The sequence below is a fragment of the Pleurodeles waltl genome, chromosome 6 (assembly GCF_031143425.1).
Source record: "Pleurodeles waltl isolate 20211129_DDA chromosome 6, aPleWal1.hap1.20221129, whole genome shotgun sequence".
Taxonomy (NCBI): Eukaryota; Metazoa; Chordata; class Amphibia; order Caudata; family Salamandridae; genus Pleurodeles; species Pleurodeles waltl.
In genome coordinates this window covers 589893258-589915198 of record NC_090445.1, presented here as the reverse complement: position 1 = coordinate 589915198, position 21941 = coordinate 589893258, and the positions used below count along the sequence as shown (strand labels likewise).

General features: G+C 45.5%; 1 protein-coding gene across 3 annotated transcripts in view; it reads right to left on the bottom strand.

Annotated features, from left to right (window-relative positions):
* SMIM29 (small integral membrane protein 29) overlaps positions 1-21941 on the bottom strand; it is an 88618-nt gene that overhangs the window by 16470 nt on the left and 50207 nt on the right. The window lies entirely within an intron of this gene.

Genomic DNA, 21941 nt, shown 5'->3' with positions numbered 1-21941 from the left:
TCTCAAGAACCGCTGAACAGGGCCCTTCAAGACAAGCACCGCTGAACAGGGCACCGCTGTCTCAAGAACCGCTGAACAGGGCCCTTCAAGACAGGCACCGCTGAACAGGGCCCTTCATCTCAAGCACCGCTCCGCTGGGCCCTTCATCTCAAGCACTGCTCCGCTGGGCCCTTCATCTCAAGCACCGCTCCGCTGGGCACCGCCGTCTCAAGCACAGCTCCGGTGGGCACCGCCGTCTCAAGCACAGCTCCGGTGGGCACCGCCATCTCAAGCACCGCTGGCCCATTGGCAGAAGGGGCAGGCCCGGATCTGTGTCGGGCAGGGCTGCACGATGCACTCTGGGCACCATGCCTCCTCCAGTACCAGTGGAGTCTGTAATCCACTTGAGAGACTGTGGCTTTGCACTCCCCAGGATGGCACAGTGGGCAAGCCACCCACTGTAGAGACTTGTGAGACTGTGGCTTTGCACTCCCCAGGATGGCACAGTGGGCATGGAGGCCCCTCTTGGATCTGGCGTCGTGGACTCATGTGGCTGAGGTGCCTCCCCTTCCCTTCCCTTCCCCCTGAGGTGCCTGTAGTTTTTCTATCTGATGCCCCTGCAGTGTTCTCTCCAATGGCTTCGGGTCTCCTGTGTGGGCTTTGCCCATGTGTTGAGGCCCATCGGCCCACGTACAATGACTGAAACCCAATTTGGACAGGACAATTTACATATATGTATATAGTTATAGATGTTTGAAAAAAAAGTTTTACGTAGCCTTACATTATATTTGAATTTCATGATCATTTTATTTTGTCTTTGCATTCTTCCGGGGGGTTTGGGGGGGTCACCCTGAGTTGTTGCTCTGCATTGATGTGTAGGTAGTTGTGGGTGAGGGTGGGTGTGTCGCGTATGTGTGTGCCCGTAATCTTTTCTCCTCCCCCCTCCCCTGTGTCGTAGGTGCAGTACTCACCGTTGTCTTCTGCGCCGGCGTTCGTGCTCCTGGTAGAGGAGCAGGTAGACAATAGCTGGTAGGATGTGTAGTTCTGGTTCCATGCTGTCCAGATTCCTCGTGGAGTGTGTAGAGGTGAGCGTTTTCCCGTTCGTAGTCTGTTTCCGCCGTGTTTTTATCGGCGGGGCTCCCGCCCCGGAAAAGGTGGCGGATTGGTGGGTTGTGATAGGCGGGAGACAATGTACCGCCCACCCTGTCTGTTGGCGGTGACCGTCGCGCTGTTTGTTTGTCCTGCCGTGGCGGTCGGAGTGTTAAAGTGGCGGTCTGTGTTGGCGGTTTCCGCCAGGGTCAGAATTCCATTTTTTGCACCGCCTGCCTGTTGGCGGGTTGGCCGCCGCTTTAACACCGACCGCCAGGGTTGGAATGACCCCCTAAGGCCCATATTTATACTTTTTTAGCGCCGCATTTACGTAGTTTTTTGACGTAAAATCGGCGCAAACTTACAAAATACAATTGTATTTTGTAAGTTTGTGCCGCTTTTGCGTCAAAAAGCGGCGCAAATACGGCGCAAAGAAAGTATAAATACGGGCCTAAAGCCTTAAGGGTTTTCATCAGGGAAAAGGGATTTGTCTGGAATAGCAGTCACACAAAGCTGGTGCAGTCAATGGCCTCAGTAGGTGGAATGTTGCCACACTGCCTGAGCCACGGATTGCAAGGAATTCATTCCAGATAGTGAATCTTGAGGTTATCTTGGAGCAGTGGAAGGGAAGAAAGAAAGAGAAGCAAAATTCGAAAAACTTGCAAGTGCAGAGATACTTCTATATTTGTTGGGTGGCGGCCTGTTCAAGGAACATCCAAGGGGTGGTAAACTGTTCACTGTGCAAAACACACTTGAGGTTTCAGTGGGTCAAAAACAAGTTTTATTTGAATGGGGTGAAGATGACATGTTTCGTAAGGGGTAGAAGTGTTCTAAGGCTAGAGAGCTGTCACAAATTATTAAGGAGTTATTAGGTATGGAGTCGAGAAACCTTTGTTTCTCAACTGGGCACAGTACATGTTTATCATGGATTTTAACACCGAAGAGTAAAGTCCTAGAAGCAGAGGTTGAATTTGGGGAGTGAGGTGGGGGAAGGGGCATGGCAAAGCAGGCTGGTGGAGTGGGAGGGTTGATAGCAGAGGATTTGTACCAGGCACTCTCCCAACAAATATCTTTAAGGAGTCAAAGGGCTTGTTCATAAGAAACAAATCGGACATTAACTTCTAATGATGATGATTAAGTAATACGAATGTGGGTTTAGATACACTACAGGAGGCAGATTATGTACAAGGCACGGTTCTGTCATGCACATCTTTTTTGAGTATGACTGATTACGAAAAAAATTATTCCCAGTGCAGTCACAAATTCTCCTGTGGTGTGGACAGTCCTGCAGTGGCTTAAGGGTTGTGGTTTCAAACTGCCTCTACAGATGTCACAGCAGCGGCAGACCATCTGAGTTTCAAGAGCATGCAGTGTGTGACTGTAACTGAAGGGACCACACAAGTGCCTGTGAACTTTCTGTAACACATTATTGCCCTGTGGGTACAAAATCTTACTGCACCCCAGGGAACTTCTATAATAATGCCTAGCAGGATTTGCAGACTTGTGCTGGGGTGGGTCTTCGTCCCTCAGCACTCATCTTGCCCTGAACTTTGCTCTCACACACTTAGTGGAGGGGCAGGCGGCTGATCACTTTTGTGTTGTGCTATTAAAGCGCCAACCATCAGCTGCACCGTGGGACGCCCGTTTTATGGTGTATGTGTCCTGCAGTTTGTTCATGTACTTGAGGTACATGTTACCCCGTGTGTCAGTTCCACGTGGGCTGGGTTTATTTGTGGGAGGTGCTGCCAATGTTTAAATAGTCACATTCCATCAAGTTACATCATGGTTTTCCAACTAATACCTCGGCTGTGACTTGTGCTTTTGAGAGGAAAATTAATTATTGAAATCTCAGTCATACTGCGCGTTTCCAGTGTATTGTGAACTTTCTTGGTCCTAGGCTAGCCATTTTGATGGGGAAACGTAAGGCTAATGGCCATGCCTTGGGGGTGGGGGTCCAAGCCGCTGCCTCCAAACCACAGCAGGAGAAATCAAGCATTTTAACCTTTGTATCCTGTGCTTCAGGTGCCCTGGAAAAGGAAATTACCAATGTGGAGGATTAGCTGGCCCAGTGCTGGGGGGTACTCAGCCAGTAGACTTAGAATGGCCCACGTTAAGAGTTGGCGGGACCACCTCAAACACAGTGTCAGTACAGGCTCAGGTTCATTGTACAGCTGTATCGTCAAGTGCAGTTGTCTCACCGTTGTTTGTTCCTGGTACAGAACATGAGGCAGACCTCCCCCTAGCACAGAAATGGAAGAAAACAGAAGGTATGGAGTACGCAGGAAGCTGAAGTCCTCCTTCCCGACCTAAGGATAAGATTGTGAATAAGACTTTTGAACACTTTATCAAAATCAAACTACAGACTTATATGGGCTCCCTTTCTTCAAAACTTTAACTCTTAATCAAGGGGTTATTACATCCCATTGAGTTACGTTGCAAAAATATAGACCAAGTTGTTTTAAGTCTAAAGGATGTTTCCTCCCAGGGCATTATGCATTCATCCCTGGTACCACTAGCTGAGGTTCCCTCCTTAGATATGTCCACAAGGGTTAGGTCAGATGTGTTTCATCTAGTGCTAAGACCAATCCTAGGAATGCTGATGGTTTCCTGCCCATATCTGAAAATATGATGGGCAAAGGGGGTTGTCTCCGTAGAGATGTCATGGGTTGAGAGCCTAGTTTATCGGGCATTACAACTGACCTTCCCCCAAAGCAACCCCATATGTGGTTATTCTTGGTAGCGTTCCACCACAGACCAGTAACAATCCAGAATCCTACATTCAGTTGAAAAACAAAGTGACCCATTGGCGGGGTTCTGCATCAACATGGTTAGAAGAGTTCAGACCTCGAAAAATACACTTGACCACTCGCTATGGCAAGCCATAATTTATCAGGTCGAGCTATTTTTAGGACCTACTCGCCCCTTCTGGCGAGTTGACAAAGAACAGGTGTTCTGTTTAGTCAAAGAGTGGAGGAGCAATATAGAACCCTTTAAATTTTCTTCTTGTCACAGTTGCTCTGTGTTCATAGACAGAGATCAAAAGTCAGTTTGTCTTACAGTCAATTTTCCTTCTCACTGCAGAGTTCCAGGATTCTGTCAGGTTTTACCTAACACACAACATTTAAATAGCTAAGTCAACTGTACAAACATTTCCAAAATATAGTTCAGTAGTTGTGAAAGCCCATTGTTTGGACTTCTGTGTGATGAAAAAAAATATTTTAATAGATTGAAAACAAATCTGAAAATTTTACTTGGCTATGTGTAAAGAATAAATATGTTTTCTGAAACCCGATTTTCACATATTGTTAATACATTATATAGTTTATCAATAAAGCTGCAAGTTAGTGGGAAGGTTTTTGGACATTTCTTGGAAATGTTGTCTATAAATGACAGTGTGCAATCATATCATGCTTTAGTAATATATTTATTAAAAGTGAGGGGCATATTTATACTCTGTCTGCGCCGAATGTGCGTCAAAATATTTGTTGCACATTCAGCGCAAACCCTGCCCCATATTTAAACTTTGATGCCCGAGCCCGCGGACGTCAAAATCCCACCGTGTGCGTAATTTTTGGGATGCAGGAACCTGCCTTGCGTTAATCATATGCAAGATAGGCGTTCCCGTCCAAAAAAATGACTTAAATGGCCGTGCGTCATATTTATGCTTCCGGGCATAAATCCCACAAGCCCGGGAGGCAAAGCCAGAAAATGAAGCACAGCCCGATTTGCGTAAAAAATTAAGGCCTGGGTCAGGGCAGGTGTTAAAATGGGGCAAACACACCTGTATTTAATCAGAAACACAGAAGCAACAGCAGAGCAGCAAAAGGGAGACATGGAGGTGCTTCTCATTCAGCGTGCACGCAGACGCAGAGCACAGCAACAACAACAGCAGCTACCACAACACCAGCAGGGACCCCAAAGGCAGCGCAGAAGGCAGGAGAGGATATTCCGCACCAGAACAACCCTTCATGGCCTCAGGGAACATGACATCATCCAGATGTACAGGTTGAACTGGCAGGCCATTCAGCAGCCTGCTGCGAAACATAGAGCCACAGTTGACACCCACCTTGCTGACACCCGCACCATCCCAACAGAAACCAAGCTGCTAGCTGTACTTCACATGTTGGCAAGTGGCTCTTTTCAAACAACTGGTGCCCTGGTTGCTGGAATATCACAGCCATCATTCTCTGCCTTCATGCCCAAAGTACTGGATGCCATCATTGGACTCACACCCCGCCACATCTGCTTCCCAAACACACTGCAGAAGCAGCAGGAGACAAAACAGGGGTTTTACCTCATTAGTGGCTTCCCACACGTCCTTGGTGCCATCGACTGCACACATGTATGCCTTGTGCCACCTGCTGCAACTGAACACCTCTACCGCAACAGGAAGCACACACATTCCATCAATGTGCAGGCCATTGTCGATCACCAAGGATTGATCACCAACATCGTGGCAAAATATCCTGGGAGTGTCCATGACTCATTCATCTTCCGTCACTCTACCATCAATCAGCACTTCCAGGATGGACGGTATGGCAATGGACTACTTGTTGGTAAGTACAAAAACCTACTTATATACCCACTGCACAGCAACCCTCTAGGACACACAACACATACACCAAGACAGCAACATGTGGACAGGAACACACTGAGGTCCTGACATCGCTAGCCATGTTTCATAGGTCAGCACTGAACCTGTCACACATCTGAAATTAGTGTACAGTCTAATGTAAAGACGTCAATGAATACAATGTTTGGAGAGGTTTGCCTATTTGTCACCTTGCAAAATGTAAGCGTCTCACTGATGTTTAAATTAAGACATTGCATAAGTCTAAAGGATTGGGATGTCCAGGGTACGTTGATGCTAATGTGTTAACAACACTGTCAAAATTAATCTGTGTATGGAAATATCATCTCACCCCCAGTGAAGACACAGGGACACCTGTATCACAAGTCACAATGTTAGGGAGTGCACAGTATACTGCAAATCCCAAAACATACTGCTGACAACCGGTCAGCAGCCAAACACTCGTTCAGCCAAGGAAACAACCCAATGCAGATGGTATATCCTACAAGCCTAGGAAGGAACACAATAATACAAAAGAGTCACAGACAACACAAGACAACTACTGCCATGCAAGGTGATTTCAATGGGGTAAGCTACATCAACAGGCTCCCATTCATTTTCTTTTTCAGCTGATCAGGGGTATGGGATCCAGCCATGGATAATGACATCATTTGGCAACCCAAGCACTGCAGCAGAGCGTGCCTACAATGACGCACATAGGAGGACACGCAGCATAGTCGAGAGGACCATCGGCATCCTCAAGTCGAGATTCAGGTGCCTCGACATCACTGGTGGCAGCCTCCTATACTCCCCAGAAATGGTCTGTAAGATCAGTCTAACATGTGCCATCCTGCACAACATTTGCATACGAAGGAACATTCCCCTCTTAGAACCAGAGCCACACATGCCTGAAGAGGAGGATGCTGGCCTGCAACATGAGGGGGAACAACAAAACACGGCTGCTGGATTGTGTAGGCGCCAACATATAGTGAACAATTTCTTTTATTAACTAATGTAAATAAACACTGATAATAATCACCATATCATGTTCTGGCTAATCATTTTTGCTCACCTTTATCTCTAACTATCAGAATAAGAGTGTAGCCTCATGGAGCATTGCTGATATACCGATCAGGACACAGAAATTTCCTGAGCAATTGTGATGCGTATCATACAACAGTCACATACACACACACTGTAAATGACGTATAACCTGTACATTTCAGCTTTGAAGGGCAATAGCAGAGGACCACACTTATTTCACACATACATGTTGGCAACATAGTTCATCACAGCATATGGCACACAATTAAGACACCATCACTCAATAAGGGGAAAACAAGCCTCATACATGAGGCAGTGGATGTGCTATTGCATTGGTAACAGGAATGTATGACCAGACCTTGACAGCAGTAAGTCCAACTGCACTGATCTTTGCAAGGACTATCTGTGACTAGAGTTCCATATAAGCAGAACATAGACAGCACAAGTGCCACACCTATGACAAGCATTGCGCACATGACATTCCATGTACATGTACATGTCAGCCCATTTCCTAACTCCTGACACCCCCATGCTCCTGGTCACAACCCACCTGTTTGAAGAGGTCCGTGGAATGGTAATATGTGTACCCCGATATTCCCTCCTCTACATACACAGACTAACAATACTAATCCTTTGTGCCCTTTCCTATGTTATGCCATTGTCATAGTACATCTGACTGCATGGACGTCAGGTCAATTAATACACTGGCTTGTAGTTGCCTAAGCCCTGTTATCACCTGTAGATTGCTTCCCGTGTGAAAGGTACTGTTAGCCATTTGAATTCGAATCTCACATACAGGACTTGTGAGAAACTGATGGGGCACACACCTGTGATCACTTCCATGCACACCACCCATTTGAACATGCACTGCCCCTGCTGATGCCTGGAACAGCATAGAAGTTTCCATTTTGTCAAATACACTGTTATGCACTGCTAGTAATTAAGCCGTGTAACACAGCCCTTGGGTTTATGTGTCACCTTCAAAAACACAGGACATACACAGTTTTCCATGTCAACTGTCTTGTTCTTCCACCGACCAGTCTTAGTCAGACCACTGATTATGTACCTTGTGAAATTGCTGGATCCAGATTGACCCTGCATCCTGTCAGCCTGACTGGCACCTGTCTGTGCGTTGCCCTAAAGGTTCCTTGTGGCTACATATGTACCACACTTGCGTTACCAAACCTCTCATTCCTCAGAGGGTATTTTGTCATGTGCTTCCTCAATGCATACCCAAATACATTGTATAGCATCATCTGCTTTTTAACTGTACCATATTAGTAAAATTGTCTTTGAATACCAAAATCATGGCCCATCCCTAGTCTGGGTCTCATGTATGCATGAACGACAAAGTGTGACAGTGTACCAGGGCCATATGCAGGGAATGGGTATGGTGCCTCCAGCAGAACCAGCTACCTCTGATAATGTGCATGAAAAGTCCACACATATTAGGACCCTGACAGTTCACACGCTGAATCATATTGCTCACAACATATTGATGGGCTGTGCATGCTGAATAGCTGCTACATTAATCAACACAGAGGCTATGATGTTCCCAGATGCAGTGGGAACTTCACAGGCCAACCTGTGTGCAAATATTGTAATGACACCTGCCAGAACATGACACCTGAGAAATTATCGCACTCAGCACACCAAGGTTGCCCTGTTGACAGTCTCATAACACGTCTTCAGTGACAGGGTGGGACCATCCCCATGTAGGTTCTCATGTCCTCATCAACTTTACTCACATTGATCTCCGAAGATTACTCAGTAGATACAGGAATAGCTGCCACTGACTCATGATGAGACCTGGACGTAACTCTGACAACATACACCCCTAAAAAATATACAGGATCAACATTGGACCACACACATGAACAAGACACCTCTGTGCAATTGATCACTGGAAATATGTGTCCACCACTGCCACTGGAGAGTTGTGGCTCTGTCATATGAGCACAACTGTGGCGTCATATTACATTTGTGGTTCACCTTTGGCTGTCTGTGCCAATAACATGGTACCCACTTAGTCTATGCATGTGCCTGACTCACTGTGGGTTCACCAACAAGTGCTTAGGAAGCAGTTACCAAATTTCTAGGACATGGGACGGCCAACTTGTGGACCATTGACATGAACAAGCGTCTGCCATCTATCCGGTGCATGCTTTGTCATTTGTGGTGTCTACGTTACCCAAAATCTTGGAAGTGCACACAACAGATGTTGCTACATGTATGACTAGCACATGTCCTCTCTCATTTCCACAATGACTTGCATCCAATGTTTGGACACATTGACTTCACATTCATACAAGCATATTTGCAATAATGCATCTTGTGATACACACACACTGGGTCGACAACTACATTACTAGCCAATGCACACACATTGAGCCATAGGCATTGAGGTATTGTACTTATGTGCGTGACCTTGCTATCCTCTCCTGATGCCAAACATGCCCAAATTGTGCAATACATATATGTAGGCACACATATGGCCACCTAGTGTGTCAGCCAAGCGTGAGAATCCTGTTAAGGAAGTAGCGGGTCATGGTCCACAGCAGTATAATGTCTCACATGTGAACATACACCATCAACACCAAAGTGGGTGCAATCAGCCTATATCAGTTGTGTCACAAATGTAACATTACATTAAAATGGAAAAAATACCCAAAACCAGTTCATGCCCTGAAATTTTGACGCATACGCATCAAAAAATGACGCACAAGCGTAAAAAAATGACGCTTATGCCTGAAAAACTATGCATAATGCCCTGAAAATTGGTTAAGTGTTAAGACTATTTCCAAATATATGGATGCGGCCTAATTTTTACTCCTGTGTGTTGAACAAAATGACGCACATACTGTATGCGTGAAAAAATATGACGCATAATGATAAAAGCGGCGGCCATTTAATGCAGGAAGTGATGTAATAGGATATCCTGTTTACAGATTATATACAGTGGTGGTACTTTCACTTTCACTTTGCAGTCTGTGATTCTTCTAGACTGTGTGGCTGTGTTCTGAGTTTTGTCCAGTGAAATTGTGCTTTTGTCTCCTGTGTGCTCCATTACTTGTTAGTTTGTGAAATAAATATTGTTGTTATATACTGTCCGAGTGTGTTTTGTGTACTATTGTCCAGTATTGTATTGTCTTTGTTGTTTGTGGGAGTCTGTTTTTTTTTTTCTTCATAAATCTGTTTATTAAAATTTTTTGTCATTACATTGCTTCATGTTTTGATACTTGTTTCATTTTAACATATTATGATGTGCAGTGCTCACAGCATTAGGTATTGATTGGTAAATTGGTAACACAATGATGCAGCATAATTCACAGCATATATTTGCAGTTGTTCAAGTGTTCATCGCGATCGCTGTGCTACTTTGGTTTTCACCTTGCATAGCCTTTATTTTCTAATGTGTTATGCATTTGCTACTCTGTTCCGTGGGTGCAGCTTGAGTGGACATTAGTGTGTTTAGCGTCTGTTTAGTAGGCGCGTCGTTTGATAGCACTCGTTGGTTTCAGTCACAAATGTTCAGTTGTGGCACTCTTGTTAAGGAGGCAGACACTATGAAATTTATATAGATTAACCTTTGAATAAAAAGGAAAAAGAAAAGAACAACAGTAACATTTGCCGGAGTCAGACACTTGTGTGATTATTTCGCATGTGGCTATTTCCAAGTCGGGATGGGAGTCAAATTACAACAGATCGGTTTGCCGGTGGAAGGACTGGGTCAGCTGTCAAGTCTGGTGTGTGTAGTTTTCCCACCCCACAGTGCCATAGTGTATCTAGCCAGTTTTCACATTCAGCCTCCTTATACAGTGCATTTTCTCGCACACAGATACTCGTCTGCGTTAGTCCAGTCCCTCCTCTACTGGGTGCACTTCTGTGTTACGCAGCTGTAGCAAAAGCCCTTCCCAGCAGGTGGAAATCGGGAACTGTTGCAGTCCCAGGACCTCCTTTCGTTTCAGTGCTGAGCCCTCGGCTCCTGCCCACACCTCGAGTGAGCGCCTCCCGGCCTGTATCGGAAGAGGGTATGAAGATTTCCACCTGCGGGTCACTAATCGCTTTGCCACAATGAGTCTTAGGTCTGTAAAGCGCGCCTCTGCTCTGTGTTGATTGGTTCTAGGGAACAGTCCCAGGATACATGCCTCCCATGTGAAGGGTATTCATTGTGCTATGCAGTTAGATAAATTGTCAATCACCACCCTCCAGTAGGAGCCCAAGCTAGGGCAGGACCACACCATGTGTAACAAATCCGCTCCAATCTCGCAGCATTGAGGACAGGCCGCGTCTTCACGGGTAAAGTATCTGTTTACGCGGGCTGGTGTAAGGTAGGCTCTGTGCACTATATAGTATTGAATTAGACGAATTCGAGAGTTTCGAGGTACATTAGGGTGGCTCGAGAGAGCAGACCTCCATCGCGCTATCGCGATCGAATCGCCAGTGTCTGTTTCCCATGCCACGCGTAGTGTATCGTTTTCAGGGGCGGCTTGGGCCCTCAAAGCATCCGCCAGCCAGCTAACCAGGTGTTGTCTGCGACCCACCACCTGCAGGTACTGGGCTAGCAGGTGAGTAGGTAGAGCCACTGTGATGTCTCCCCACATAGACCCCAGAGCCCTCACCAAGGAACAGTATAATAGAAATTGGCCAGGTGGAAGTCCCATTTCCTGAAGCCTAGCAAACGGTAGTAGTTGGGTTTCTTCATAGAGATCGCCCAGTGTGTATAACTCTATTTCATGCCATGTGTGTAATTCAGAGTCTGACGTTACTCTGGGGCCCCTTGGTGTGCCCGATAGCGCCAGGGCAGGCGCATAGGGGATCACCGACCTTGTGAGGTGGAGCGATCTGCGGAAACATTTGTGGGCTACTCTGAGGAACAGTTGCCGCAGGGTCTGTGCACGTGTGAGTGGGTCAAATAAATGCTGTATCTGTTGGAGCGACCATGGTCGTTTCTCCGATGCTGTGTCTACAAGCTGTGTACCCGCCAGCCACCTGGATGTCCACTGAAGCTGGGCTGCCAGATAATACTGTTATAGGTTGGGGACCGCTAGTCCGCCTTTATCAGGCGGCAGGTACAGCTTTTTTAGGGCAACTCTGCAACGGCCGCCGTTCCAAATAAATTCCCTCAGTCCTGTCTCCAGTGCCCTGAAGAAGCTGGGCGGAACATAGTGCAGGAGATTGAAGAAGAAATACAAAAGACGTGGCAGAACCACCATTTTTAGGAGTGCTATCCTGCCCGCCACCGATAGCAGCAGCGATTGTTTGTGGGAGTCTTGTGTGGGTAGTGCTAGTTTGAGGATGGTTGGGCTCTTTTAGTTGTTAAGTTTACTTTTTTGTACTTCTACTTTCCCCCTTTTCTCCTTTGTTCTTCTTTATCCCCTATTCCCCTTTTTCGGTGCCAAGATGTTGGGTAGGCCACGTCCTGGCAAGATGGGTGAGGAGGAGCTTGGGGGGTTTATATGGCTGGTGTGCCATTTCCTCCCACTGATGATTGAGGCAGGGGGCAGGGTGATACAGGGGTATCACACCGAGGCATGATGAATCCGGTGGGGAAAGGTCCTGCATCGCTTGCAGCGCGTGTATCGGAGCCAGAGTAATGACCACCAGCTGAAGCACCGCTGGGCTGACCTCATCACCAGGGAGCAAGATCTGCTGGACCACCTGGGAATAGTGATTGGTGGCCCTGTTGGTAAGTACAAATCATGTAAATGTGCATAATTAAAAGCTCTGTAGTGACATCAGACGATTTGTACAATATCTGCCGGCTAAGTTGCTGAGTGTGTGGAATGCTTCGGAAACATACAGAGTCATTGATGGACTATGTGAAGGACCACAATTGCTAGCTGTCAGGAAGCAAGTGCTCTGCAAACTTACTGAATACTTTTGCTTAATGTAATTTGGTGCCGCCTTTGTGTCAGACAGCAACACAAATTAGGAGCCAATCATGTCTATATAGGTCACATTTGCCAGTGAAGTATTTTCCAAATGATTGGCAACCTTTGTTGACGCAACAGCTAGACTGGCTTTAGAAACACTACATGATGCAGAAATGGAGTGCAGGCTTCACGTCAATTGATGATAGCAATGTGGCCCAGACATATGTCTCATGTGTGTCTGGTGAGTGTGTAAGGAAAGCGTTCACGGAAGTTCTATGAATGTTAGGGATTATTGTGGTCCTTCATCATTTTGGATACATGTCAGATCTGGATTTGGAAACATAGGGAAAAAGTGTAAGGTGCCCTCAGCTAACATCTTACACTGGTATTTGGTGTTCCACCTTTCGTTTAGGGATGGCAGGCCAAAGGTATGCACATGGGTTCATATCTCTATGGTTGGTGCAAATCCCCATAGCTGGGCCACATCAAATGAGTAGTAATTAGTAAACCAAGAGGCAAGTAATGGATCATGTGTTCCGTATATGTGGGCTTGAGCTTTGGATACATGAAGCAAACATTTAGTCTATTTAATCAAACAAAGAAGTTTTTGTACAACAGAAATGCTGAGCTCACATACTTGAAGGTGCACTCATATGTGACAGTGAAGAAAAAGGCAACTCTGTAAACTAAATTATTTGACTAGGATCACAAAATTTGAGACCCGTTTACAAGTCAAGTACATTGCAGTTATGGACGAGTAGATTATTCAAGTTGCTCTACCTGCAGGTTTAGTAACATTTTTATGATTTTTCGAGGCCTGGAGTTAATTGGCTTGGTAAGGATGCTAATTCAATTGATGTGGGGGCTGCATTTTATTCATTTTAACTGTGCAAATGTGGCAGAACAAGTACTTAACACTGCAGGCTCCTGTAGGTTTTTTTCGAGACCCAAATCTGTCTGTCCAACGCGCTGGTCCTTGGCTGGCCCTCAGAGATCGGTCGCACGCAGCCTTTACTTCCCCAAGAGATGTGTTACAATAAGTTTGCTCCCTTGAGTCAGTTGGACACTTGTGACTGATGCAAGCCCCCCAACAGCAGTTTCTACCTCTGTTACAGCACCTTCCAATCGTGTAAACACACTGGTCCATTCGATTAGTGATTTGTCTACAGTTACCAGTGACGACATCTCATTGATCAGTTGGAACATTGCAGGGCTCTCTTCTACAATTATGGTTTCAAATTGAATTAGGTTTGTGAAAGGCTTCCATTTGATCTCTTTACGAGAGGTCTCAGAGTCCAAGAATACTTTTTATCTAGAGGGCTATTAAACTTTATTTATCCCGTTCATTCCTTTATCTGCTGAGAGGGCCAGGAGGGAATGATTATTTTTGTTTCACTAGAGATTAATGAGCGAGTTATCAATCTAAAACCAGACAGTTCTCCCAGACAAGCCCTTAAGATTACAATCGCTGATCCATTTGTTGTCTACCTGCTAAACTTCTATAATGCAAAAACATGGCTACAGGTCCATAGTCTGAACATGTATATTTCCTCATTAGTTAAATATCGGAGGGGGCAGATTAATTGAATTCTTGCTGGGGACTTTAATACACACGTTATATGGGGGGTATAATGAAAATGTCACTTACCCAGTGTACATCTGTTCGTGGCATCAGTCGCTGAGATTCACATGGTCTGCATAGCTCGCCATCTGGTGTTGGGTCGGAGTGTTACAAGTTGTTTTTCTTCGAAGAAGTGTTTTCGAGTCACTGGACCGAGTGACTCCTCCTTCTGTGCTCATTGCGCATGGGCGTCGACTCCATCTTCGATTGTTTTCCCCGCAGGGGGTGAGGTAGGAGTTGTACTATAGTAATAGTGCCCGCGCAATGAAATGTGTAAGTATGTACCTATTAAAGGTTTAAATAATATATATACAAATGTACAAAATTGAAGGTAACTTCTGAACTGCTACAGGCTTCCGGGGAGGTGGGTGGGCCCATGTGAATCTCAGCGACTGATGCCACAAACAGATGTACACTGGGTAAGTGACATTTTCAGTTCAATGGCATCTGTCGCTGTAGATACACATGGTCTGCATAGATTAGTAAGCAGTTATTTCCCCATAAGCGGTGGTTTAGCCTGTAGGAGTAGAAGTTGTCTGAAATAGAGTTCTTAATACAGCTTGACCTACTGCAGCTTGTTGTGCGGATAGCACATCTATACAGTAGTGTTTGGTGAATGTGTGAGGCGTAGACCATGTGGCTGCCTTACATATTTCATGCATTGGGATGTTTCCTAAAAAGGCCATTGAAGCACCTTTTTTCCTTGTTGAATGTGCCCTGGGAGTAATGGGCAGTTGTCTTTTTGCTTTAAGGTAGCAGATTTGGATGCATTTAACAATCCATCTGGCTATACCTTGTTTTGATATTGGGTTACCTGCATGAGGTTTTTGGAATGCAATAAATAGCTGTTTAGTCTTTCTGATGTTCTTCGTTCTGTCAATGTAGTACATTAATGCTCTTTTGACATCTAATGTATGTAGTGCTCTTTCAGCCACATAATCTGGCTGTGGGAAAAAAACTGGTAGTTCTACCGTTTGATTTAGATGGAACGGTGAAATAACTTTTGGTAAAAATTTTGGATTAGGTCGTAGGACGACCTTATTTTTATGTATTTATGTAAAAGGTTCCTGTGTTGTGAACGCTTGAATTTCACTTACTCTTCTCAGAGATGTAATGGCGATGAGAAAGGCAACTTTCCAGGTTAGGAATTGTATTCCGCAAGAGTGCATGGGTTCGAAAGGTGGGCCCATGAGTCTTGTTAGGACCACGTTTAGGTTCCATGAAGGAACAGGTGGTGTTCTTGGTGGTATAATTCTTTTAAGACCTTCTATGAATGCTTTGATGACTGGTATCCTATACAAGGAAGTTGAATAGGTAGTCTGCAGGTATGCAGATATTGCTGCAAGGTGTATTTTAATAGAAGAGAAGGCTAGCTTTGCTTTTTGTAAATGGAGCAAGTAATTTACTATATGTTTTGGAGTTGCGTCTAGTGGTTGTATCTGATTATGATGGCAGTAACAAACAAATCTTTTCCACTTACTTGCGTAGCAGTGTCTAGTGGATGGCCTTCTGGCCTGCTTTAAGACTTCCATACACTCTTGGTTAAGTTGTAAGTGTCCGAATTCTATGATTTCAGGAGCCAGATTGCTAGATTCAGCGATGCTGGATCTGGGTGTCTGATCTGTTGGTTGTGCTGCGTTAACAGATCTGGTTTGTTGGGCAGTTTGATGTGGGGTACTACAGATAGATCTAGCAGTGTTGTGTACCAGGGTTGTCTTGCCCACGTTGGTGCTATTAAAATGAGTTTGAGTTTGTTTTGACTCAATTTGTTTACTAGATAAGGGAGGAGAGGGAGAGGAGGAAAAGCGTAAGCAAATATTCCTGACCAGTTCATCCATAGGGCATTGCCTTGGGATTGCTTGTGTGGGTATCTGGACGCGAAGTTTTGGCATTTTGCGTTCTCTTTTGTTGCAAATAAGTCTATTTGAGGTGTTCCCCAGAGTGTGAAGTAGGTGTTCAGAATTTGTGGGTGATTTCCCATTCGTGGACTTGCTGGTGATCTCGAGAGAGATTGTCTGCCAGTTGATTCTGGATCCCTGGAATAAACTGTGCTATTAGGCGAATTTGATGGTGGATTACCCACTTCCATATGTTTTGAGCTAATAAGCTTAACTGCGTTGAATGTGTTCCTCCTTGTTTGTTTAGATAATACATCGTTGTCATGTTGTCTGTTTTGACAAGGATGTATTTGTGGGTTATGATTGGTTGGAAAGCTTTTAGTGCTTGAAAAACTGCTAATAATTCTAGATGATTTATATGCAGTTTTGTTTGATGTATGTTCCATTGTCCTCTTATGTTGTGTTGATTGAGATGTGCTCCCCACCCTGTCATGGAAGCATCTGTTGTTATTATGTACTGTGGCACTGGGTCTTGGAAAGGCCGCCCTTTGTTTAAATTTATACTGTTCCACCATAGAAGCGAGAGGTAAGTTTGGCGGTCTATTAACACCAGATCTAGAAGGTGACCCTGTGCTTGAGACCACTGTGAGGCTAGGCACTGTTGTAAGGGCCTCATGTGCAGTCTTGCGTTTGGGACAATGGCTATGCATGAGGACATCATGCCTAGGAGCTGTAGTATTGTTCTTGCTTGTATTGTTTGATTTGGAGACATGTGTTGAATGACTCTGTTGAAATTGTGAATTCTTTGTGGAGTTGGCGTTGCTACTCCTTTTGTCGTGTCTATTATGGCTCCTAGATATTGCTGTACTTTGCTTGGCTGAATATTGGATTTTGCAAAGTTGACGGTGAACCCTAGTTTGTAGAGGGTTTGTATGACTTGATTTGTGTGGTTTGAGCATTGTATGAGCGAACTGGTTTTGATTAGCCAGTCGTCTAGATACGGGAATACATGTATTTGCTGCCTTCTGATGTGTGCAGCGACTACTGCTAGGCATTTTGTGAATACCCTTGGAGCGGTTGTTAAACCGAAAGGCAATACTTTGAATTGGTAATGTATTCCTTTGAATACAAACCTTAGATATTTTCTGTGTGATTGATGTATTGGTATACGGAAATATGCGTCTTTGAGGTCTAGGGTTGTCATGTAGTTGTGTTTTTTGAGCAATGGTAACACTTCTTGTAGTGTGACCATGTGAAAGTGGTCTGATTTGATGAATGTGTTTACTACTCTGAGGTCTAGAATTGGTCTCAGTGTTTTGTCCTTTTTTGGTATCAAGAAGTACAGTGAATAAACTCCTGTGTTTATTTGTGTGCTTGGTACTAATTCTATTGCATCTTTTTGCAGTAGTGCTTGAACTTCTATCTCTAGAAGCTGTGAATGGTGTTTTGATAAATTTTGTGATTTTGGTGGTATGTCTGGAGGGAATTGCAGGAATTCTATGCAATAACCATGTTGGATAATTGCTAGGACCCATGTGTCTGTAGTTATTTCCTCCCATGCTTCGTAATATTGACCTATCCTTCCCCCCACTGGTGTTGTGTGGGGGTGGGGGTGAGTGACGTGTGAGTCACTGCTTGTTGGTAGTGGTTTTGGGGCTTTGAAATCTTCCTCTATTCCTAGGGAATTGCCCTCCTCTATACTGGCCCCGAAAGCCTCCCCTGTACTGTCCCTGGTAGGTGGACGGTGCAGACTGTGAGGTACTGGCTTGTGTGGCCTGACCCCGAAACCCTCCTCTAAAAGGTGTTTTGCGGAAGGTGGTATAAGATCCTCTGCTCTGCGGGGAGTAGAGTGCGCCCATGGCCTTGGCAGTGTCAGTGTCCTTTTTGAGCTTTTCTATGGCTGTGTCGACCTCCGGACCGAACAGAAGTTTTTCGTTTACTGGCATGTTAAGTACTGCCTGCTGAATTTCTGGCTTGAATCCAGACGTTCTGAGCCATGCGTGCCTACGGATGGTAACCGACGTATTAATGGTCCTTGCGGCTGTGTCTGCTGCATCCATAGAGGAGCGTATTTGATTGTTGGAGATGTTTTGACCCTCCTCAACAACCTGTTTTGCTCTTTTTTGTAGATCTTTTGGGAGATGTTCAATGAGATGCTGCATCTCATCCCAGTGGGCTCTGTCGTATCGCGCTAGCAGCGCTTGTGAGTTTGCGATGCGCCACTGGTTTGCTGCCTGGACAGCGACCCTCTTCCCGGCTGCATCGAACTTTCTGCTTTCTTTATCTGGGGGAGGTGCATCCCCAGAAGTGTGTGAATTTGCCCGTTTTCTGGCAGCCCCTACCACCACAGAATCTGGTGGCAGCTGAGAGGTGATGAATACAGGGTCCGTAGGAGGCGCCTTATACTTTTTGTCCACTCTAGGCGTTACTGCCCTACTTTTAACTGGCTCCTTGAAGATCTCCTTTGCATGGCGTAGCATGCCTGGGAGCATAGGCAGGCTTTGGTAGGAGCTGTGGGTGGAGGAGAGGGTGTTAAATAAAAAGTCATCCTCTACTTGTTCAGAGTGTAGTTCCACATTATGGAACTGAGCTGCTCTAGCCACCACTTGTGAATAGGCTGTGCTGTCCTCAGGTGGTGATGGCCTAGTTGGGTATGTGTCTGGGCTGTTATCAGACACTGGTGCATCGTACAAGTCCCACGCGTCTTGATCTTGGTCGTCGTGGCTCATGGCGGTGTGAGCTGGCGAATGTGACGGGGTGTAAGTTGGCGAAGCCGGAGTTACAGGTGGAGGCGAGGGAGGAGGTGTTACCGTCTTTGCTGTTTGTTGCTGAGGAGCCTCTCGTGCTCCAAACTGAAGTGTTCTCTTTCTTTTGACAGGTGGAAGGGTACTGATCTTCCCTGTCCCCTGCTGAATAAAGATACGCTTTTGCGTGTGATCCACTTCAGTGGATTGCAGTTCTTGTTCGAATCTGTGTCTTTTCATTTGTGAAGACATAGAATGTTCTTCAGTATAGGAGCCTGAAACTGGGTCTGTTGGTGCTTTTTTCGGCTCCGAAAACCCTGTTGTTTGTTTTTTCGGCTCCGAGGTAACCTTCCTCTTCTTCTGTGCCGAAAAATCTTGGCCTCTATGGTCTTCGGCGCCACTGTCTCGGCGTCGATCCGTGTCGACACCGAACTCTCGGTGTCGATGCTTCTCTTTAGCACTCTCTCGGTCCCGAGGAGGCTGCGTGCCGGTGTCTCGACCGGAGTCGGACGATCTCGACACTGAATGGGCCTTTTTCGGTGCCGATTGTTGGTCACCGTGAATTTGGGTTGAGCCATGGCCGGTTGGCAGTGGCGTCCCCTGGGCCTTTTTGCCTTTTTTAATTTCTGATCTCGACGTCTTACTCACAGTTTTTGTATTGTCGAGTTCGTCGGAGTCTGAATCCTGGATGGAAAAGGATTCCTCCTGTTCCTCTTCTGTCTCGAACTGCCGATGCTCCTTTGGCGTGGACGCCATCTGCAGTCTTCTCGCTCGACGGTCGCGCAGAGTTTTTCGGGACCGGAACGCCCGACAGGCCTCACAGGATTCTTCGCTGTGCTCGGGTGACAGGCACAGGTTACAGACCGAGTGTTGGTCCGTATAGGGATATTTGTTGTGGCATTCAGGGCAGAATCGAAACGGGGTCCGTTCCATCGGCGTTGTTCTCCACGCGGTCGGGCCGACTAGGCCCCGACGGTGTGCCGAAATCTACCCCGAAGGGCACCGAAGCGCTTCGATGTTCAATGCGTCGTCGTATGTGTTTATCTCGAACCGGATCGCAACGATACCGTCAAAAATCTTCCGTTTTCAGCTATCTTTCCGTTCCGAAACTCGGAGCGACAGGAACACGTCCGAACCCGATGGCGGAAAGAAAACAATCGAAGATGGAGTCGACGCCCATGCGCAATGAGCACAGAAGGAGGAGTCACTCGGTCCAGTGACTCGAAAACACTTCTTCGAAGAAAAACAACTTGTAACACTCTGACCCAACACCAGATGGCGAGCTATGCAGACCATGTGTATCTACAGCGACAGATGCCATCGAACACACATTTTCGTGAGAAACCCCGAATGTGGTTCCCTATTCCCCTCGGGGGTGCTTTTTGACATCAGGGCTTCATTTGGAACATATTAGTGAAGGCTCTGACTTAATGATGATGGTGTATGATTTTAATCCTGTTTTTACTACGGATGTGCTGATACAACATCATGCTGGGGTAATTGTTCCAACATATACAGGAAGGGGTTGTGCCTCTATTATAGATTATGTTTTTGTATCTGCTACGTTATATCCTATGATTTCTAAATTTAATATCACCTGTCAACCGTTTGGCAACCATACTCCATTAACATTAAAATTGTGGGGTCCAAGTACATTATTTAAGGAGCTCCTCAAAGGTATGTATAGTCCCTCAAATTCACAGCCAGAGCAGACGTTTCAGGTGGTCACTGGTGGAACCGGATCATTTGTTGAAACCTTATTTTGTAGTTGTGCCAATGAATTGGAAATTTGTTTAGAGCCATGCTCCCCCGATTCTAAGCTTTAATCAGCATTTAGCTCAATTGTAGAAAAGGTAGTAGAGCTCCTCCATGAGCCTAACATTCAGGCCCCAAAACGATTCGACCTCAGTTGTTCCAGGGCACTGCGTAAGTTACTTAATGTCCTTAAAATAATTCCTAGAGATAGGGCACATATAGCCCTTTGTCAGCATATGTATAAGAAGGAGTTAAAAGAAACGGAAGGGGAGTTTAAGGGAAAAAGCACGGGAGGAGTTGGTACAATCTTGTGTAGTAAAGAATAGCACAGCTTTTTGGCATATCATCAATCACCCATGTTTTGCCCAGGCGAATGCCCCAAGTTTATATATCATTATATCCCAGTGTAGGATTGGGTAACCCATTTTGAAGATACTTAAAATTGCACAGATCAGATAGCTACGGATGTTGTGGACCCGGAAAAGCAGTAGAAATCCGGCCTTGTTTTTACCTTGGAATAAGTTAGACATGGTATTAAGAGTCTTACTAGGCACAAGGGCCAGGGTCCTAATGGCATTCCGCCTGACCTATTAGTCTTACACTTGGATGTTTTAGCTTTAATATTGACCCTGATATTGAACGCTGCCACAAGGGTAGGCCTACCTCCCTCCTAGTCGTCATCTGTTTATGTGCCAATTTTTAAAAAGGGGGACAAGGACAAATATTGGACGGATTGCGATCCTAGGTAGATGACAATATTATTGCTGAGTGTCAATACGGTTTCCAGCCGGGCAAATCCACCATCGATCAGTGCATACATCTCTTTATGGTGATCAGTAAATACACCATTGCCCGTCATGACACAAAACATTTGGCCTTTTTGGATCTCACGTCCACATTCGATCGGGTTAATCAGGGCAAGCTGTGGAAAGTGTGTAAAGGTGTGGAAGGGTGTAGACCCCAACACAGTTTTTTTTTAGATCTCCAAACAGACAATATGGCCTCCGTTAAATATTCAAATGATTCTGCCTGCACCAATAGTTTTAAAACAGATCTCGGTGTGAGGCAAGGGCGTATCCTCACCCTGTTTTTTTTTACTCTCTATATAAATGGCTTTGAAAGGGGTTTAGTAGCCCAAGGCAGATTGTCCCTCTATTGGTTCATGCACCCTGCCAGTGCTGTTATATGCTGACGGCGCAGTTTTGGTGGTGATAACGGATAACAGTTTACAAACTTTGTTGAACTCGTTTGACAGTTTTATGAGAAACTTTGATCCGTCTGTTAACCTTTCTAAATCTTGTATTATGGTGGTGGGCTCTAAACCCTTAAGAATTAAGACTTTTACTTTCAACCAATACCCCTTAGCAAACGTTGGGAGTTTCCTGTATTTGGGGGTGCTGTAAGATTCAAAACTAAGCTGGAAAC